At 38.8% G+C, this 17,379-nt stretch overlaps 1 protein-coding gene across 1 annotated transcript in view; it reads right to left on the bottom strand.

Moving 5' to 3' along the window:
* Positions 1–17,379, bottom strand: part of MRTFA (myocardin related transcription factor A) — a 193,561-nt gene that overhangs the window by 152,352 nt on the left and 23,830 nt on the right. The window contains 1 exon segment of the mRNA XM_025882234.2: positions 8,201–8,262. The gene's annotated coding sequence lies outside the window, so the exon portion shown is untranslated.

The raw sequence follows: 17,379 nt of genomic DNA, 5'->3' as shown, positions 1-17,379 counted from the left end.
AGTGTCTTGAATTTAACTATTTCCAAGGTAGCATTAAAATCATATGGTCCAAAGTAGAGAGAATATTTACTTTTTTTTTCTAGCACAGGCAGTCCCTGGGTGTTATTTTTAAGATGGTATGCACCAAATGTAAACATCCAAGAAATAAAAGGTTGACATATGGATTCTACAAGTATTCTAAGTTAAATGTTTACCTCCATTTCTCCCAAGTTTCACAAAGAAAGGATAAGACAGAAATATAGAAAAAATGTCTAAGATTATTTCCTTGAACAAAGTCTACAAGTATATTTATATGTTTATGTATACATGTCTAGTGTACAGATTTAAGGGAAAAGTCACTGAGTAATACCTGACAAGTTTTATCAGATTTAAAAGAATATATAACTTACTAAATACTTATGACTAGAAACAGTAGCACTGCTTATTCAATCCTTGCAGCAAGCTTATGAGGGCATTATTATTTCCCCATTACACAGAGGAGAATACTGAGGTACAGAGAAGTTAAATAACCTGTTGAAGATCACTTAGTGATTAAGCGGCTGAGCAAGGGTTCAAACCCAGATTAACCCCAGAGCTCTCACTAAAAGCTGTACTGTTTCAAGGCACACATAAGAAGATGGGAGGAGGAGATTTTAAAAGCGAAAAGAGGGGCACCTGGGTGGCTCAGTCGGTTGAGTGTCCGACTCTTGATTTCCGCTCAGGTCACGATCTCAGGGTCGGGGGATTAAGCCCTGCTCTGTGCTGAGTGTGGAATCTGCCTAAGATTCTCTCTCTCCCTCTCCCTCTGCCCTCTCCCTCAGCCCTCTCCCTCTGCCCCTCCCCCACCTAAAAAATAAATAAAAATAATAAATGGGAAAAATAAATAAAAGCAGGAAGGAATTTGTCTGAAAACTATGAAAAATATTAATACTCCACTACAGTACAACTATGAAAAGGTTATCAGCAAAAATTCCTATGACCGAAAAAAACTAGATTTTCATCCCAAGGCTCTTCAGCAATAGTATTTAAACTCTGCACTTAAAGTTCACATTACAAAGCAGCTCAAATTAAATGAACTGTGAACTCCATTTTGTACATATCACCTTGCACATAATACTCAACTTTTAAACATTGTTAGCCTGTTTAGTTTGTTGCTTAGGCAGCATTTCTATTGTGATAACCACATGGTACTTCTGTACAAAAGATATAAAAAAAATCAGTATTACTCTAATCAATTATATATTACAAAGGGAAAAGGGCACCTACACAATGGGCAAATCTGGCAGGAATTTAACCAAATGTGAGATTTAACATCACCGTTAATGAAACTACCATCACAGACCTCCTGATATTTAGCATAAAAAGACAAAACATTCTGCCCACAATATTCATCCTGAAGCAACGCAAGAGGAAAAAGGTATATTCAAATTGAAGGATAGTCTATAAAACAACTCATCTCTTAAAATGTCAACGTCATTAAAGACATCTCCCTTCCTAAAACCGGGCTTTAGGAACTGTTTTGGGGTAAGAGACAGGACAACTAAATGCAATGTAATTCTTGACTGAATTCTAGATTTCAAAGCTTTAAAGGTATAAAGGACATTATTAAAACCAAGGAAATATACAATATAGACGGTATATTAGATGATAATACATCAATACTAAAGTTCCTGAGCGTAAAACTGTATTATGGTTGTGTAGGAGAAATCTCCTTATTCTTTGGAAATGGATGCCGAAATATTTAGGAGTGAAGTGTCATGATGTCTGCAAGTAACCCTTAAAAGTTTCAGCAAAATATAAATACGCATGTGTGTGTGAAAAGAGAACACAAAAATGTGGCAATATGTTCAAAATTGGTAAGTTTAGTCAAAAGGGTATATGGGTGACCACTGTACCATTCTTTACACTTTTCTGAAGGTTTAAATGTCATCAAAATAAAAGGCTGGGGCAGAAAATAATCCAAGACACAAAACTCAGGAATCTGCACCTAAGTATTACGTAAGGATTAAGGCAGAATAACAATCATTCTCTTTGGTGAGGCACCTGGGTGGTGCAGTCAGCTGAGCGCCCAACTCTTGGTTTCGGCTCGGGTAGCGATCTCAGTCAGAGTCGTGAGATCTAGCACAGCGTTGGGCTCCGCGCTCAGCAGGGAGTCGGCTTCAGATTCTCTCTCTCTCTCTCTCTCTCCCTCTCCCTCTGCCCCGCACTCGTGCTCTCTCTCCCCTTCTCTAAAATAAATAAATAAATCTTAAAAAAAAAAAAGAATCATTCTCTTTGGTAAAAGAAAGAAAAGAAAGGAGTCAAGAAGCAGAAGTCATGGAGCGAATAGGGATTCAGACCACTGTGACTCAAACATCTTCCTGTCCTTATAACCCCAAGGACAAACATCCTATTGGCAAGAACCAAGTAAGCAAAGCTCTGTGTGCAGAAACAGTGAGTAGTCACTCATCCATCAATATTTATTAAATATCTATGTGTCAGACTCCATGGCAGCATCACAGCAATACAAATAAGAACACAGACTCTGGACTCAGCGTGTAGGTTCAAATCCCAGGACTACCAAATCCGAGCTCTACCATTTGCTATTTGTGTACCTTTTAGCAAATTACTCAATCTCTCTGTGCTTTGATATCTTCATTTTTAAAGGGAAGATAATAACAGTACCTAATTTAAAGGTTTGCTATGAAGATTAGATGACATAACAAATGTAAAATGCCGGGCACCTGGGTGGCTCAGCTGGCTCAGTGGGGAGTCTGCTTCTCCCTCTCCTTCTGCCTCTCTCCCAAGCTTGTGCTAATAAAATCTTAAAAAATTAAAAATTTTAAAAAAGCTCTTGTATTATTCTTGGTTTCCTGTTTGTTATTTGTTTTTAAAGGGAATCATTTATCTGGTTATTTCTTTGTATATATAGGTATTTGTTAATTGGAGAATTCTGCTCTGTACATGAATGTTCAGATGCTTGGTAAATAAGGTAAATGAATATTCTAGTACACCTGAACTTTTAAAAGTTTTTTTTTTTTAAGATTTTATTTTTAAGTAATCGCTACACCCAGCGTGGGGCTTGAACTTATAACCCTGAGATCAAGAGTGGAATGCTCTACTGATTGAGCCAGCCAGCCGCCCCAAACTTTTAAAAGTTTTGTTGGAGGATTAGTTTTCTATTTCAGCATAGTAAACTATTCTAAAACTCAGCAGCTTAAAACAGTAATAAACATTATCTCATATAGTTTCTGTGGCTCAGGAATATGGGAGCAGCTTAACTGAGTGATTCTGACTATGAGGTTGCACTCATAATGTTTGCTGGGGCTCTCATTATCTGAAGGCTTGCCTGGGGCTGGAGAATCCATTTCTAAGCTTACTCACATGGCTGTTGGCAGCAGGTCATGATTTCTCACTGGCTATTGCTGGAGGCCTCAGTTCCTTACCAGATGGACCTCTACATAGGATTGCTTGAATGTTGTCATGACATAGCAGCTGGCTTCCCTCTAGAGCTTCCTGTCTATGGATTTGCCTGTTCTAGACTTTTCATATAAATGGAATCATACAAGATGTGCCCTTTTGAGTGGCTTCTTTCATTCAGCATAATGTTTTCAAAGCTCATCTATGTTGTAGCAGGTGTCAGAACTTCATTCCTTCTTAAGGACGAATAATATTTCATTGTATGGATATACCACATTTTAAAAATCCATGTAGTCAGTTAATGGACACTTCAGTTGTTTCTACTCTTTGGCTCTTATGAATAATGCTGCTATGACCATTTGTGTACAAGTTTTTGTGTGGGTGCACGTCTTCGTATTTCTTAGGTATATACCTAAGGGTTGAAGTCTGTATAGTTTTATCCCTCTGTATGACTGCAGTAGAATTCTAACTGGACTTGTCACCTCTTTAATTTGCCTTCTACTTTGCTATCCAAGTGATCTTTCAAACATGGGAGATTTAATCACATCTTTTTTTTTTTTTTTGAGATTTCATCACATCTTCTCTCTGTTTCTGTGTTTTGAGTGGCTCCTTGTAGCTTTCAGGAAAAGTCCAAACTCAGCTTATCACACAGGCCATTTATGATCTGGCTCCTGCCTTCCTTTAAGTTTTTCCTGCCATACTTTTCATTCTTATTCACTTAACCTCAACTGATGTGATGCTTTCGCCCATTAGGTTTTCATGCTTCTACCATTGTCTCAATGGTTTATCACTTTGAATGGGAAATAACTACTTATTCTTTAGAAATCAACTCTGGTCCCATTTGTGATAAAGTTTATCACCTTTAATTGATTAATTTTAAGATTTTATTTATTTGAAAGAGAGAGAGAGAGAGTGCACAGGCAGGGGAGAGACGGAGAGGGAGAAGCAGAAACAGACTTCCCGCTGAGCAGGGAGCCGATGCAGGGCTAGGGGCTAGATCCGAGGACCCTGGGATCATGATCTGAGCCAAAGGCAGACACTTAACCAACTGAGCCACCCAGGTGCCCCCCTTTATTTAATTTAAATATTCCTTCTCTGTGCTCTTATAATACCATAATACTTATCATGCTGTTCTCTGGACATTGATTCCTGTTTGTTTCTTCAGGTAGACTGTAAAACCCTAAGAGAAGGAGCCATATCTTTTTTGACTTAATCTCTCTAGGCCTAATAGTAACACAAAAAAGTAGCTAGTGTCTATTGGGTTAATACATAAATGCCAGGCAATATTCTAGCATTTTACATTTTTTTTAAGATTTTATTTGAGAGATTGAGAGAGAGAGAGCACGTGGCAAGAGAGAGCACAAGCGGTGGAGAGGGAGAAGCAGACTCCCCGCTGAGCAAGGAGCCCAATGTGGGGTTCAGTCCCAGGACCCTGAGATCATGACCTGAGCCGAAAGCAGACACTTAACTGAATGAACCACCAAGACGCCCCAATACAAGACTTTTTATTGAAAGACCTGAACCAGTATAAAGTCTTTCAAGGTAAAAAAAAAAAAACACTTCAAATAAAAGCTAAAGCCACTCTTCAAGAAAGGTTACACTTTTAAAAAGGGGTAAGAAAATGGAATAAAAGTAACAAAAGGATAAATGTTTGACCTGCAATAAGCAACTAATATAAAAATAAGGGGGGGATATAAGCAATGGGAAGGCTTTGTAGGAAGAAGATTAAATCTGATGCAGAAATTAGCAAAATTTGTAGAGGACATAAAGCTAGAAAGTAGTGTTTCAAGGGATCTCTTTTTTTAATTCAATTAATTAACATATAGTGTATTATTAGTTTCAGAGCTAGAGGTCAGTGATTCCTCAGTCTTATATAACACCCAGTGCCCATTATATCCTGTGCCCTCCTTAATGTCCATCACCCAGTTACTGCATCCTCTCAGCCCCTTTCCCTCCAGCAACCCTCAATTTGTTCCCTACGATTAAGAGTCTTACAAGGGATCTTTTTGGGGAGCTGGGACTGTAACACTGGAGTGTAGTAACGGTTGCACAACTCTACAAGTTTACTAAAAATCACTAATACACTTCAAACAGGCAAATTTAGCAGTATATAAATTACACACCAATAAAGCTGTTTCTTAAAAAGTGGTTATTTGTTTGCTGAAGAAGGGAGAATTTCATTATTAGAATTTCTCTGACTGAAGAAAGGAAGCAGCAAAGAGAAAAAGTACAATAATTCATTCTACAGACAGGAAAATAAAAATGTCATGGGTTACTCTCTATAAACCTTGCTTAGACCACAAAAGCTTACCATCTTAAGAGTAAAAAGACAATAGATTTAGAGAATGTGGAATGAGGGGAAGGAATACTCCGACTTAATTTCCTATCACCTAGGAGAGAGGTAACAATTTATTCTGATCCCACATTATTGCATATGCCTGAGATGTAGAGATGGTACCTCCTATCAGAGAAGAATTTCAAGAGGAAATTTAAAAGCAGAAAATCAAATCCAGAATCATCTTAAAAGAACGTACGACAATTTCTTTACCAGCAAGATGACAACAGTCAATTCCCTCAGCCAGCAAACATCCAAATAGGGGATTTTTTGTTATTTTTGGAGAAGATTAATTTGCATTGGTTCAGGACAGCAGCACTGTATTTTACTTACCCATGTGCAACTACAGAGATCAAGCGAAACTGCACCTATAAACAACCACAATTCACATTTGCTTTGAGCTATGAAAATATTAACCTACTCTGCCCTCCCCTGCATCAACTTCAGCAAAGCCTGGGTCAAGAGTCTCAACTTCCCAAAACAGCACAGGTGTCTCTAATTTCAGACCTGCTAGTCTCCTTTCTGCCTTTGGTTAAATTAGTAGCCAAGTCTGTTTTTATTTTCTAGATAAAAACACAAACAAAAAATTCCACTAACTCCTGTAAGTATTTTCTTTTTTTCTTCATAAAAGAAGGTTCCAGCAGACATAAATGAAGTAACATGTATCAATATCTAAATCTCTTTCCTCTAAATGGCTACAATAAAGGTCAGAAGAGCTCAAGGCGGTGATATCCATGATGTTATCCACTCAGACTTGAAGTATAATAGCGATGAACTTTATATATTTCAATAAAAGAACACAGTGTGAAAATAGCATGTCTAACAGCATTTACAGTAGCATGCCTAATCCTTAGTAGGCGTTCAGTACATTTTAGTTGCTTTCCTTTCCATTAATTCTTACAGTATTTCCATGAAATAGTTCCTGTTTATTACTACCCCAATAAAAAGCAGGAAAACAGAAAGAAGGGAATTTCCTGACTGACCACCCAGACCAGACCCCAACATTCAGGCGTCTAGATAATAACCAAGGGGATTCATCTGCAGAAGTTAAACTTTCTTTTTTTTTTTCTTTTTAAGATTTTATTTATTCACTTGAGACACAGAGAGAGAGCGAGCGAGCGAGAGTGCATGAGCAGGGGGAGAGGCAGAGGGAGAGGGAGAAGCAGGCTCCCAGCCGAGCCAGGAGCCAGAGGCGGGGCTCGATCCCAGGATCCTGGGATCATGACCTGAGCCGAAGGCAGACGCTTAACCATCTGAGCCACCCAGGCACCCCAAACAGAAGTTAAATTTTCATCAACCTTCCCTACCTCACTTCCTAGGCAGTAGTGTCAATTCCAAGGACCATGGTTCCCTTTGCTACAGAAAGTAGCTCAAGGGGGACCTGGCTGGCTTAGCTGGTAGAGCATGCAACTCTTGATCTCAGGGTCATGAGTTCAAGCCTGACACTGAACATAAAGCTTATTTAAAAAAAGAAAAAGGTAACTCAACTGTTTTTCCTTGTAGCAATGTATTTATGATTACTGTTCTTTCTGAGAGACAAGCTATCTCAAAAACTTTTGCTGTGCTACGTGCAGGTGCAACAAGAGTCCAAGGCTGTCATCAACCCACAGAACCCTATACACAAGTTTGTAAGATTCCTGGTTGGGGGATTGTAGGGAGTAGTGTCATTATTATTTTTTTTTTTTTTTTGGCTATCAAGTTCACTCTCTGAGTGATCCAAGTTTCCTGCACCAATGAGCAATGGGATCTCCACAAACCTAAGACCACAGAAAACTATAGCTACACGTGAACTAGCACTACCTTACTTTGACAGGAAATGTTCTGACAGAAATAGGTTTGCAAAGCTGTGTGAAGTTACCATCTATAGCCTTTTGTGGGCACCTGACACAAGACAGATATAGGAGCCCAAGCCATATCTGGTATATTTTTGTTTAGCCCAGAGCTTAAGACAGGAACACAAGCATGCTGTGTCAAATCAAACTCTAGTGGTTGCAGATAGACAGATTCTGTCATCAGTAACAAAATTTTATAATTGCCATGATGGCCTGGCTACTGTCAAAACAGGCCCCTTGTTGCATTTAGTCTACCATTCACATAAGCTACTGAGTGTCAGAGTGACCAGAAGAATTAGTTAGCCTGTCACTAGCCATTATCCCAAGCTGGTTTACATAATGGCTCTAATACAAGAACTTCTGCCCTCCAAGGACTGGATCATGTTTGTATAAGTATGTGTGTGAATTCATGGTTCTGTTCTATAACCACCAAAATTTTTAACTGCTGTGCTGTTTCTTGGCATTCAATAAATTCTAACAAGATACTAGACATAGTCCACAACATTAGATAATCAATGATGACAAACCATCATGGGGCTATGAGAGTGCTTCCCTAAACAATAATCCAATCTGATCTATTCTAGTTCAGAACTTAAAATACTAACAAAACAGCTTAGGAAAGGAACAGGAAAAAGTAAATAAACCTGGGACCTACCTTGTTTACAACTCCCACAGACAGATGAAATTCAATTCCATGCCAACCATACCCCTCGATCACTAAAACACAAACAGAAAAATAAAAGTTCATGCAATATAGTTCATGCAGTGCTTCCAGTTCCTAAAGGGCATTTGATTTCAAAGGCATGAAGCTGTTCATCTAACTTCTTCATGCCTACAACAGGGGTTGAGCTCTGTCCCTGGCAAAAAGGCCCAAATAGGCAGAGTTAAATAATAGCTAACACTTGACTAAGCACTTATTATATATGCCAGGCACTGTTCTAACTGCTTAAAATGTACTAATTTAATCCTCAACAACCCTCAGATAATTACTCTTACTAAGTCATTTTAAGTCTAAATCACAACTGACCTGTAGCTCTGAAAATTGCTCTTACTGGTGTTAAGAAATGGCTTTTAAATAAATGTAGGTGATCTCAACCACAGTAGCTGGGCTGGTTTCGATGGTTGATATATCTACAAATGTTCCATATTCGTCCATTCATTATGTATCTCCTGAGTTCCCACAATGTGCTGAGCTCTATACCAGGTGCTAAAGAGGATTCATCCTCTGTCCTTTAGAAGAAACTAGTTGGGGAGATCAGGCTAGACTACGAGAAATGGTTCAAGAAATGGAGTGCCCTTTTATGAGGTACACTCTTTTGCACAATCCTTCAGTAACAATTAGCTTTGAGAAAAGGGGACAAAAGCTTCACGTAAAAGCTGGACCTTTGGGCGCCTGGGTGGCTCAGTTGGTTAAGCGACTGCCTTCGGCTCAGGTCATGATCCTGGAGCCCCAGGATCGAGTCCCGCATCGGGCTCCCTGCTCAGCAGGGAGTCTGCCTCTCCCTCTGACCTTCTTCCCTCTCATGCTCTCCCTCTACCATTCTCTCTCTCTCAATAAATAAATAAAAATCTAAAAAAAAAAAAAAAAGCTGGACCTTTAAAAATAGGTACATGAGCAAAGAGAGGAGAAAGGCTTTTCAGGCAAGGGACTGAGAACAAAAACAGGGTGGCAGGGACAGGCACTGTGTATCTGAGGTCCTTCATAATCTTATCCCACCCAGCCACTGATCTCCCTTCCCTTCCCTTCCCCATTAGCTGTACCAAACTTCTTACTTCTGGGACACACAGTCTTTAATAGTTCCACTGTTTTCCTACTGCATAAAATGCTCTTACTTTTTCCCAGGTAGGTAACATGAACTTATCTTAGTATACAGTAGGCACTCAGTACAATATAGCCAGTTAGAAATAATTTTTATTATTAAAGATCTGATTGAAATATTTTTCTAAAGCCTTCCAATTCCCCAGAGTTAATCTACTCGTCTCCCCACCACACTCACATGGCATTTGTCCATTTTTCCATTAGAGTGATAAAACATTTTATTGTCCCCAGGTTTCCTTTTTTCTTTTTCTCTTACTTGTCTGAACAGAAACTATCTTTCATACAACTCAGTGTGCCCTAAAACCTAACACAGTGTCTGGCACATAACAGGTGCCCATTATATTCTTGTTGACTGAAATACCAATTGACTCAAATTTACAAAATAAATTATAAAAGGATTCCTCTAAAAGTCAGCTCCTTTAGTACATTTAGGTGATTTAGTTTGTCAAAATCTAATGCACTTTTACATTTTCATGAATACATCTGCCACATAATTATGCCAACAATTCAGGTACAAAAAATCAAAGTGGATTCACTAAAAACTACCAAGCTCACTAGTTTTTGCTTGACAACAAAATGAAGTCCTCATTCATGCCAAATGAGACAGAAGAAATTAATTGAATTGATAATTTAGATATTGTGGCTGGAGACCATACTCACTGAAATAGTGCCACAGCTTTGTATGCAGTCTGTATGTTTAAATAGGTATTTATATTGGCTTTAGTCATGGATCATAGAGGTTACAAATTTAGAAGTCCAATCATAAATCCAAGATTTATTTATAGAAACTTTCCATATGGTAGGAGTTTAAGAAGTAAAACAGCAGCCTTTTTGCCTGCCGAAAGCAGAGGGTAGCAGAGTGCCAAAGGAATAAACCCTCTCCTGACTCTGCTCTTGGCACTGTTTAAAGCAAAGGAAGAAATGTGCAGGGCAAGCAAGAGCCTTACTGAAAATCAGTCACCCAGGGCAACGGGCATTTTGAATGTCTGTGCTATTCAAGGCTTAAATATTAATTTTATACATGCCCATGTTCATTTAAAGCACAACTTGCGGCTTGGAACTTAAAAAATGTTCTAATGTGCTAGTTGGTCCACATATTAATGGAGTCAGCCAGGTTTTAACATGCCAAGCTTAAAATACTCTCTAAATCATTATGCAAAGGTATGAACTCAATCCTTTATTCTCAGGAAAAGGCACTTAGGGAGAAAGACTAAAGCAGTAGTATTTCAAGGGAAGCCATACCAGAAAAAGTCAACTCCTACAGAGTGATGAGTTATCTTTTAAAAGTAGATGAATAGAAAGAAGATAAAAGGTAATGACAAATTACTTACAATTATTAATATCAAAATGAGATCCAGGATTTTTAGTTCAATGTTGTCAGAGAATGTATTTTGAAACTGATTTCTACACGAGACCATCTTATAAAAAGGTTTTTTTAGTCATCCACTGACTAAGCCCCTTTAGAATCCAAGTCTTATGTTACACTAAAACGAGTTATATATGTGAACAGTATTGTAAGCAAAGTTCTTCTAATCTTTTATATTACTGGCTTTAGAGAAATGCCAATAAAACCTAGAATGACTAAAACTTTATAACTAAACCTTGGAAGCTTACACATCCAATCCCTTCATTCTCAGTTGAGAAACCAGAGTAGAACACATTCAGTGACTTGATAACAGAAACACTTGTGCCAGAATCTGATTACTAGTCCAGTGTATTTATCCTACTACATACTATGGAACATACTGCTTTATTAAGACAGAAAATGTTTTGGAAATTACAACAGAAGAAAAATTTAAATACCTACACTCTTTCCCTAACTTTGGAAAAGAATTTAAAAATTAGATATGTGTGCCCTGAAGTTTTGGGAAGGCTACTCCTTAAAAATTTAGGCATTGAAAAATTCTAACAGTTATTTTCAAGGCTTATGACTCAAAACATGCTCGCAGAGATCTCTACTGGAAGCGCGGCTTTTAAAAGTTTCCCTTACATTCCAAAAGAAACGAGAATAATTTTTACAATCTAAGTAAGATGACATGGTCCTCATCTTCTAAAATATAAACTTCACACACACAAAAATAAGCAATTTCACAGAATTCAGGGTCTTCTTTCAAACAAGCAGTTCATCTGAAAGAATGCTACTGTCTCATTTGTGGAGAAAAAGATGCAAAGAGTAAAAGTAAAGTAATTTAAAAATGGTATGGAAGTGTAAAAAAGGAAAAGGAGCAAAGAGGAAAGACAATCAATACAGAGGTTTGATTCCGATATCAAAAACAGAAGAGAAAAAACAATTCCTAATTAAATGAATGAACTGCAGTTTTTAAGCAGTCAGCCTTAACAAGGTGTGGTCACATACCTCCTACCTCCTCGAACTGAACACTTACGAGAAAAACCTTAATCTCATTCTGTCTGATCCCCCTACTTACTCTTTCCTCCACTTCCAAAGAGCAATAAGTGGACTGGGCCTCCTGGAGAAAGCGGAGGAGTCAGAAAGGTCAGCCCATGTAACCCCTCAGAGTCCTGGTACTGGCTGGACTTAGGACAGAGTCAAGAGAGGCTCAGCGGGGAGCCTGCCTCTCCCTCTGCCTGCCGCTCCTCCTGCTTGTGCACGTTCTCTATCGCTCTGAGAAATAAATAAATAAAATCTTAAAAAAAAAAAAAAAAGAATGTCCTTTTTAAGGCTAAATAAATTCTATTGTATGTACATTACCACATTTCGTTATCCATCCATCAGTGGAGGGCCATTTAGGTTGTTTCCACCTTTTGGCTATTGTGAATAATGCTGCTGTGAACACTAGTGTACAAGGACCTGTTTAAGTCCCCTCTTTCAATTACTTTGGGTATTACTTAGGAGTAGAATTGCTGGATCCTATGGCAATTTTATGTTTAACTTTTTGAGGAACCACAAAATTGCTTTCCACTGGGGCTGTACAACTGCATAATCTCACCAGTGATACACAAGAGTTCCAGATTCTCCTCATAGTTTTTTTTGATAATAGCTATCCTAACAAGTGTCAAGCAGTATCAAAGGAAAGGGTCCTTATGCTTATGGCTTTAAAGCATTTTCTATCTGAAGGTGTTCCTATGGCACTGGTCCATCTCCACTCCCCAAAGATGTGTCTTATCTTCTGGTTCTCCATCATGGTTCTCCAGAGTCTACCACTCATTCACTGCACTAGTCACTTCAAATCCTGTCCACTATGACTACCACTACACTCTACTCTGCTTTCTCTGCTTTCCTTCCATATCCTTTCACCTATGCTTCTCAAAAAATGTTGATCTATTTATAACCAGACACTGCCAGTTTCATCAACACACTCCTTCAACTTCTGGAAGAACCAACTACTCCCAGCACTTTTGGCACTTCAAGTCTTCTCAGGAATTGTCAACAATGCTCAAAAATTCTTTCTTGACTATCTAAGGCACTTGCTTTTCTTTTCCTTGGTTTTGAGTTCAGCACTCTTTTGGATGCTTGAAAATGACACACAGGTCTATAGATAACCGAAGTTTTGTCTAAGTCTACCTGCATTTAAGCAGAGCTTATAGATAAATAAAATGAATAAACTCATTCTCAAGGAATAAAAAAGCGTACAGATCTTAAAATATAATGAACGTTTAGGTGAAAAAAGGTAGATCACAATAAAGGGAATCAGAAGTGTTTGAGGCAAAGGAGTTAAATGTTTACATAAGATGATTAGGGTAGGCCTCATGAGAAAGTGACCGAAGCAAGAGTTGACAGTGATGAAAGTTAGCCATTCAGGTATCTAGAGGAAGAGCACACGGAACAGCCAATACAAAGGCCCTAAGGCAGAAGCAGGACTGTCCCGTTCAAGGAACAGCAAGAATGTGGCTGCAGGGCGCCTGGGTGGCTCAGTCGTTAAGCGTCTGCCTTCGGCTCAGGTCATGATCCCAGGGTCCTGGGATCGAGTCCCACATCAGGCTCCCCGCTCAGCGGGAAGCCTGCTTCTCCCTCTCCCACTCCCCCTGCTTGTGTTCCTGCTCTCACTGTCTCTCTCTGTCAAATAAATAAATAAAATCTTTAAAAAAAAAAAAAAAAAAGAATGTGGCTGCAGCAGAGTGACAAGGGAGATTCGGTAGGTAAGGTCAGAAAGGTTAATAGAAGACCAGATAAGATAAGGCCTTACGGTTAATTCCTCAAGAGTGAAATGGAGACCCACTGCAGGGTTTCTGAACAGAGGGGTGACATGATCTCACGCAGGTATAATGAGAATGATTCAGGCTGCTGTGCTGAAAATAAAGGAAAGAGTAGAAGATGGGAAATCAGTTAGGAAATGCTACAATAATCCGGGCAAGAGAGGACAGTGGCTTAGACCACAGTGGTAGCAAGAGTAACGGTTAGAGTCCTTGATTGGGATATATTCTGAACACAGGTCCTGTAAGTTTTCCTGGCAGACTGCATATGGGGTATAAGAGAAATATAAGGTCCAAAGTTTTGACCAGAACAACTAAAAGAGTAGAGGTGCCATAAAATAAGACAGGGAAAGCTGCTGGTGGGAAAAAAGTTTAGAGGAGGAAAATGAATCTAAAATGTTTTGTGTATGTTGAGTTTGAGACAGCTTCCAACTTTCCAACAATTAAATATAGTCAGGTTGATGAAATAATGGTTTTAACATTTCTCTTTTACTATCCTGTACTAGATAATAAACCATAGGTTTACTTTAGTGTAGATTCTACAGTTTTACAACAAATTAATTTCAGCAGTTACCACATACATGAAAAAAGAAATAGTTTGGTGCTGATTAATTCCCAATGACTGACCACATCCTTTAAAGCTTGAAGATCAAGACTGAAATCCACTCCATCTCACAGTCATAGATATAGGGTCAAATCTCAGTAAATGAGGAAGAATAACAAAAGAAAATGAGCTCCTAGCATCTGTTATCAACACTGAATTCTTCATCCTGACTGCAACTGAAAGATTCCAGTGATCCTAACATATCAACTACAGTATGACATAGTCCTCTTATTCTATAGCTTTTTTTTTTTAAGATTTTATTTATTTATTTATTTGAGAGAGAGAGAGAGAGAGAATGGGAGATAGAGAGCACGAGAGGGAAGAGGGTCAGAGGGAGAAGCAGACTCCCTGCTGAGCAGGGAGCCCGATGCGGGACTCGATCCCGGGACTCCAGGATCATGACCTGAGCCGAAGGCAGTCGCTTAACCAACTGAGCCACCCAGGCGCCCCTAGTCCTCTTATTCTAAACACAAATTTTTCTCCCTCTGTTCTCTGGAAGATCCCAAAAGAAAATGGTTAAGAGTCAGAGAACAAACACCATTTAGGAAGAAAAACAATTCAGAGAGGAGCCTATATCAGAATAGCACCATTCCCATATTCTTCTGGTCCAGGCCATTGGAGAAATCACAAAATCATACCAACTCAAGGCTGGAAAGGGATCATCATGTGTCAACAAATATTTTCCAAGTTACCATGGGCTAGATGCTAAGGATACACAGATGATTATGACAAAATCCCTATTCAAGGCACTGTGTACTAAGTACTTTAATAAAGGAATTTACCTAACGATTATGGGAGTATAAAGACAGGAGTAAAGGAGTGGATTTTCAAAATAAATTGCCAAGAATTAACTTGGGATGATCACCACATCCACCATCTCCTACCAAAAGACTCACGTGGTGACTGAAGCTAAGGAGGAAGCAAGACTGCAGCCCTAACAGGGCTGGGACTCACAGCCTCTTAAAATTAGTCTTGTTCTCTTACGTGACTGGTTAAAGAAAATAAAGGTGCTTATGATCTTTTCCATCCCTGCTTCATTTCTTATCCACAAAAAACTGGGATCATGAGAAAACACTGTTCTAGTCCAACCATTCACTCAGTGCCAATCTTCAAATTTCACAAGATAGTATTTAGTCCTTTAAAATATTTGCTAAAAGAAAAGAGTGCCTCTCTTCCCTTCCCAAAGGAAATGTCTTTTAACCTAGGCTATTTACAGAGGTCTAGGCCACAATTTTAACTTCTAGAATAAAACTAACCATAACCACTTCTAATGTAACTTTTCCTCTGGCCCAAGTTCTAAACCCTCAACCTTCCAAGGCTTAGGAGTCTTTCTAGTTCTGAGTCTTCTAACACCCTTACTTTTCATTTTACTGCTAATTATGACTCTCAGGAATTCACTCACAAAGAACTACAGGAATTTACCCTATTAATCCACAAACCATATTTCATTTTCATTTTCCAGACAAAATCTCAAAGGCCTGTAATGCACAATGTCAGAAAGTATCATCTGTCTTTATACATCTCCAAAGTTATCTCTGACATAGGAGTTTTACTTACTGGTAACCTCTCTCTACCCAAATAGAAACAACCATGATAACATATTCTAACAAACTGCTGCTATCTCAGCAATTACAATGGAGTGTATGCTTTCAATAGTGAGTCAAGCCTTGGGAGTGGTTTAACACATGGAAATTCACCAGCTGGCATCTACAATTAGATTCAAGGAGACAAATGGAATTTTTGTAACAGGTTTTTCCAAGAGTTAACTAGTTCTTAAATTGATTATACCCTTCTGAAGTATTTACAGATGAAATGATATCATGTCTGGGATTTGTTTTAAAATATTGAGGGGGCACCTGGGTGGCTCAGATAGTTAAGTGTCTGACTTCGGCTCAGGTCATGATCCCAAGGGTCCTGGGATCGAGCCCCGCATTGGGCTCCCTGCTCGGCCAGAAAAGCCTGCTTCTCTCCCTCCCACTCCCCCTGCTTGTGTTCCCTCTCACGCTGTCTCTCTCTCTGTCAAATAAATAAAATCTTTAAAAATAAATAAAATAAAATAAAATATTGAGGAGGCAGGGGGAGCAAGGTTAAACAAGAATGGTCACATGTTTTTGGTTTTGTCTTTTTAAGATTTTATTTATTTGACAGAGACACAGCGAGAGAGGGAACACAAGCAGGGGGAGTGGGAGAGAGAGGAGGCTTCCTGCTGAGCAGGGAGCCCAATGTGGGGCTTTGCTTGATTCCAGGACCCTGGGATCATGACCTGAGCTGAAGGCAGACGCTTAACGACTGAGCCACCCAGGCGCCCCAAGAATGGTCATATGTTGATAACTGTTGGAGCTGGGTGATTGGCACACGGTGGTGGTTCATTTTATTATTCTCTTTATTTTTATATGTGTTTGAAATTTTCCAAAATAAAGATCTTTTAAACACTTACGTCATGATACTTAACTTGAAAAACAAAGAACAAAGTAATTCTTGGGACCAATGAGCTCCATAACCTACCAGTGTAAAAACTGTTCTTTTCTTAAGAAACACCTCAATTTTAATACTTATTTCTCACTGAACCAATATTTATTGAGCACAACTACTATGTGCCAGACACCAATCTGAGGGCTGAGGATACAATGATAAACTAAATTCTCTCTCCCTCAGGGAATCTAGTAGGGAGTCTATTGTTACAAAAGGCAAGCACATGGTGTCATAGACCAAACAACAGGGAGATCTAATCCAACCCTAGCCAATCATGAAAAGCTTCCCAGGCACCACCTAAGTTAATTCTGAACGATACAACCCAAAGAAACAAACTATTTGGGGCACCTGGCTGGCTCAGTCAGCGGAGCATGATCTTGGTGTTACGAGTTCAAGCCCTGCGTTGGGTGTAGACATTACTTAAAAAAAAAAAAAAAAAAAGAACCAAATCATTTTTTTTGCCCATGTTGACCTTTATCATTTTATAGACTGTCAGATCAACAAGTAAATGCCTGTTCCCTTATGAACTAAAGAATCTCTCTATAAAGCAGAAGTTATCAAATAAGTCATTCACTCAACAAATATTTATTAAACACCCAGCATGTGTCAGCATGTCTTAGATAAAAAGGATAAAACATGGTCTCTACCCTCGTGAGGTTTATAATCTTGGAGCATAGGAAGACAAAAACAAACAAGCAAGCAAGCCATCAAGCAGAAAACTACAGTTGGACCTTGAACAACATGGGTTTGAATTGCACAGGTCCCTTATACAGATTTTTTTAAATAA

The sequence above is a fragment of the Callorhinus ursinus genome, unplaced genomic scaffold (genome assembly GCF_003265705.2).
Source record: "Callorhinus ursinus isolate GAN/ISIS: 27379988/994484 unplaced genomic scaffold, GSC_fseal_2.0 scaffold48, whole genome shotgun sequence".
Lineage (NCBI taxonomy): Eukaryota > Metazoa > Chordata > Mammalia > Carnivora > Otariidae > Callorhinus > Callorhinus ursinus.
The sequence above is the reverse complement of the archived record's forward strand: the minus strand, read 5'-3'. Positions and strand labels throughout refer to the sequence as shown.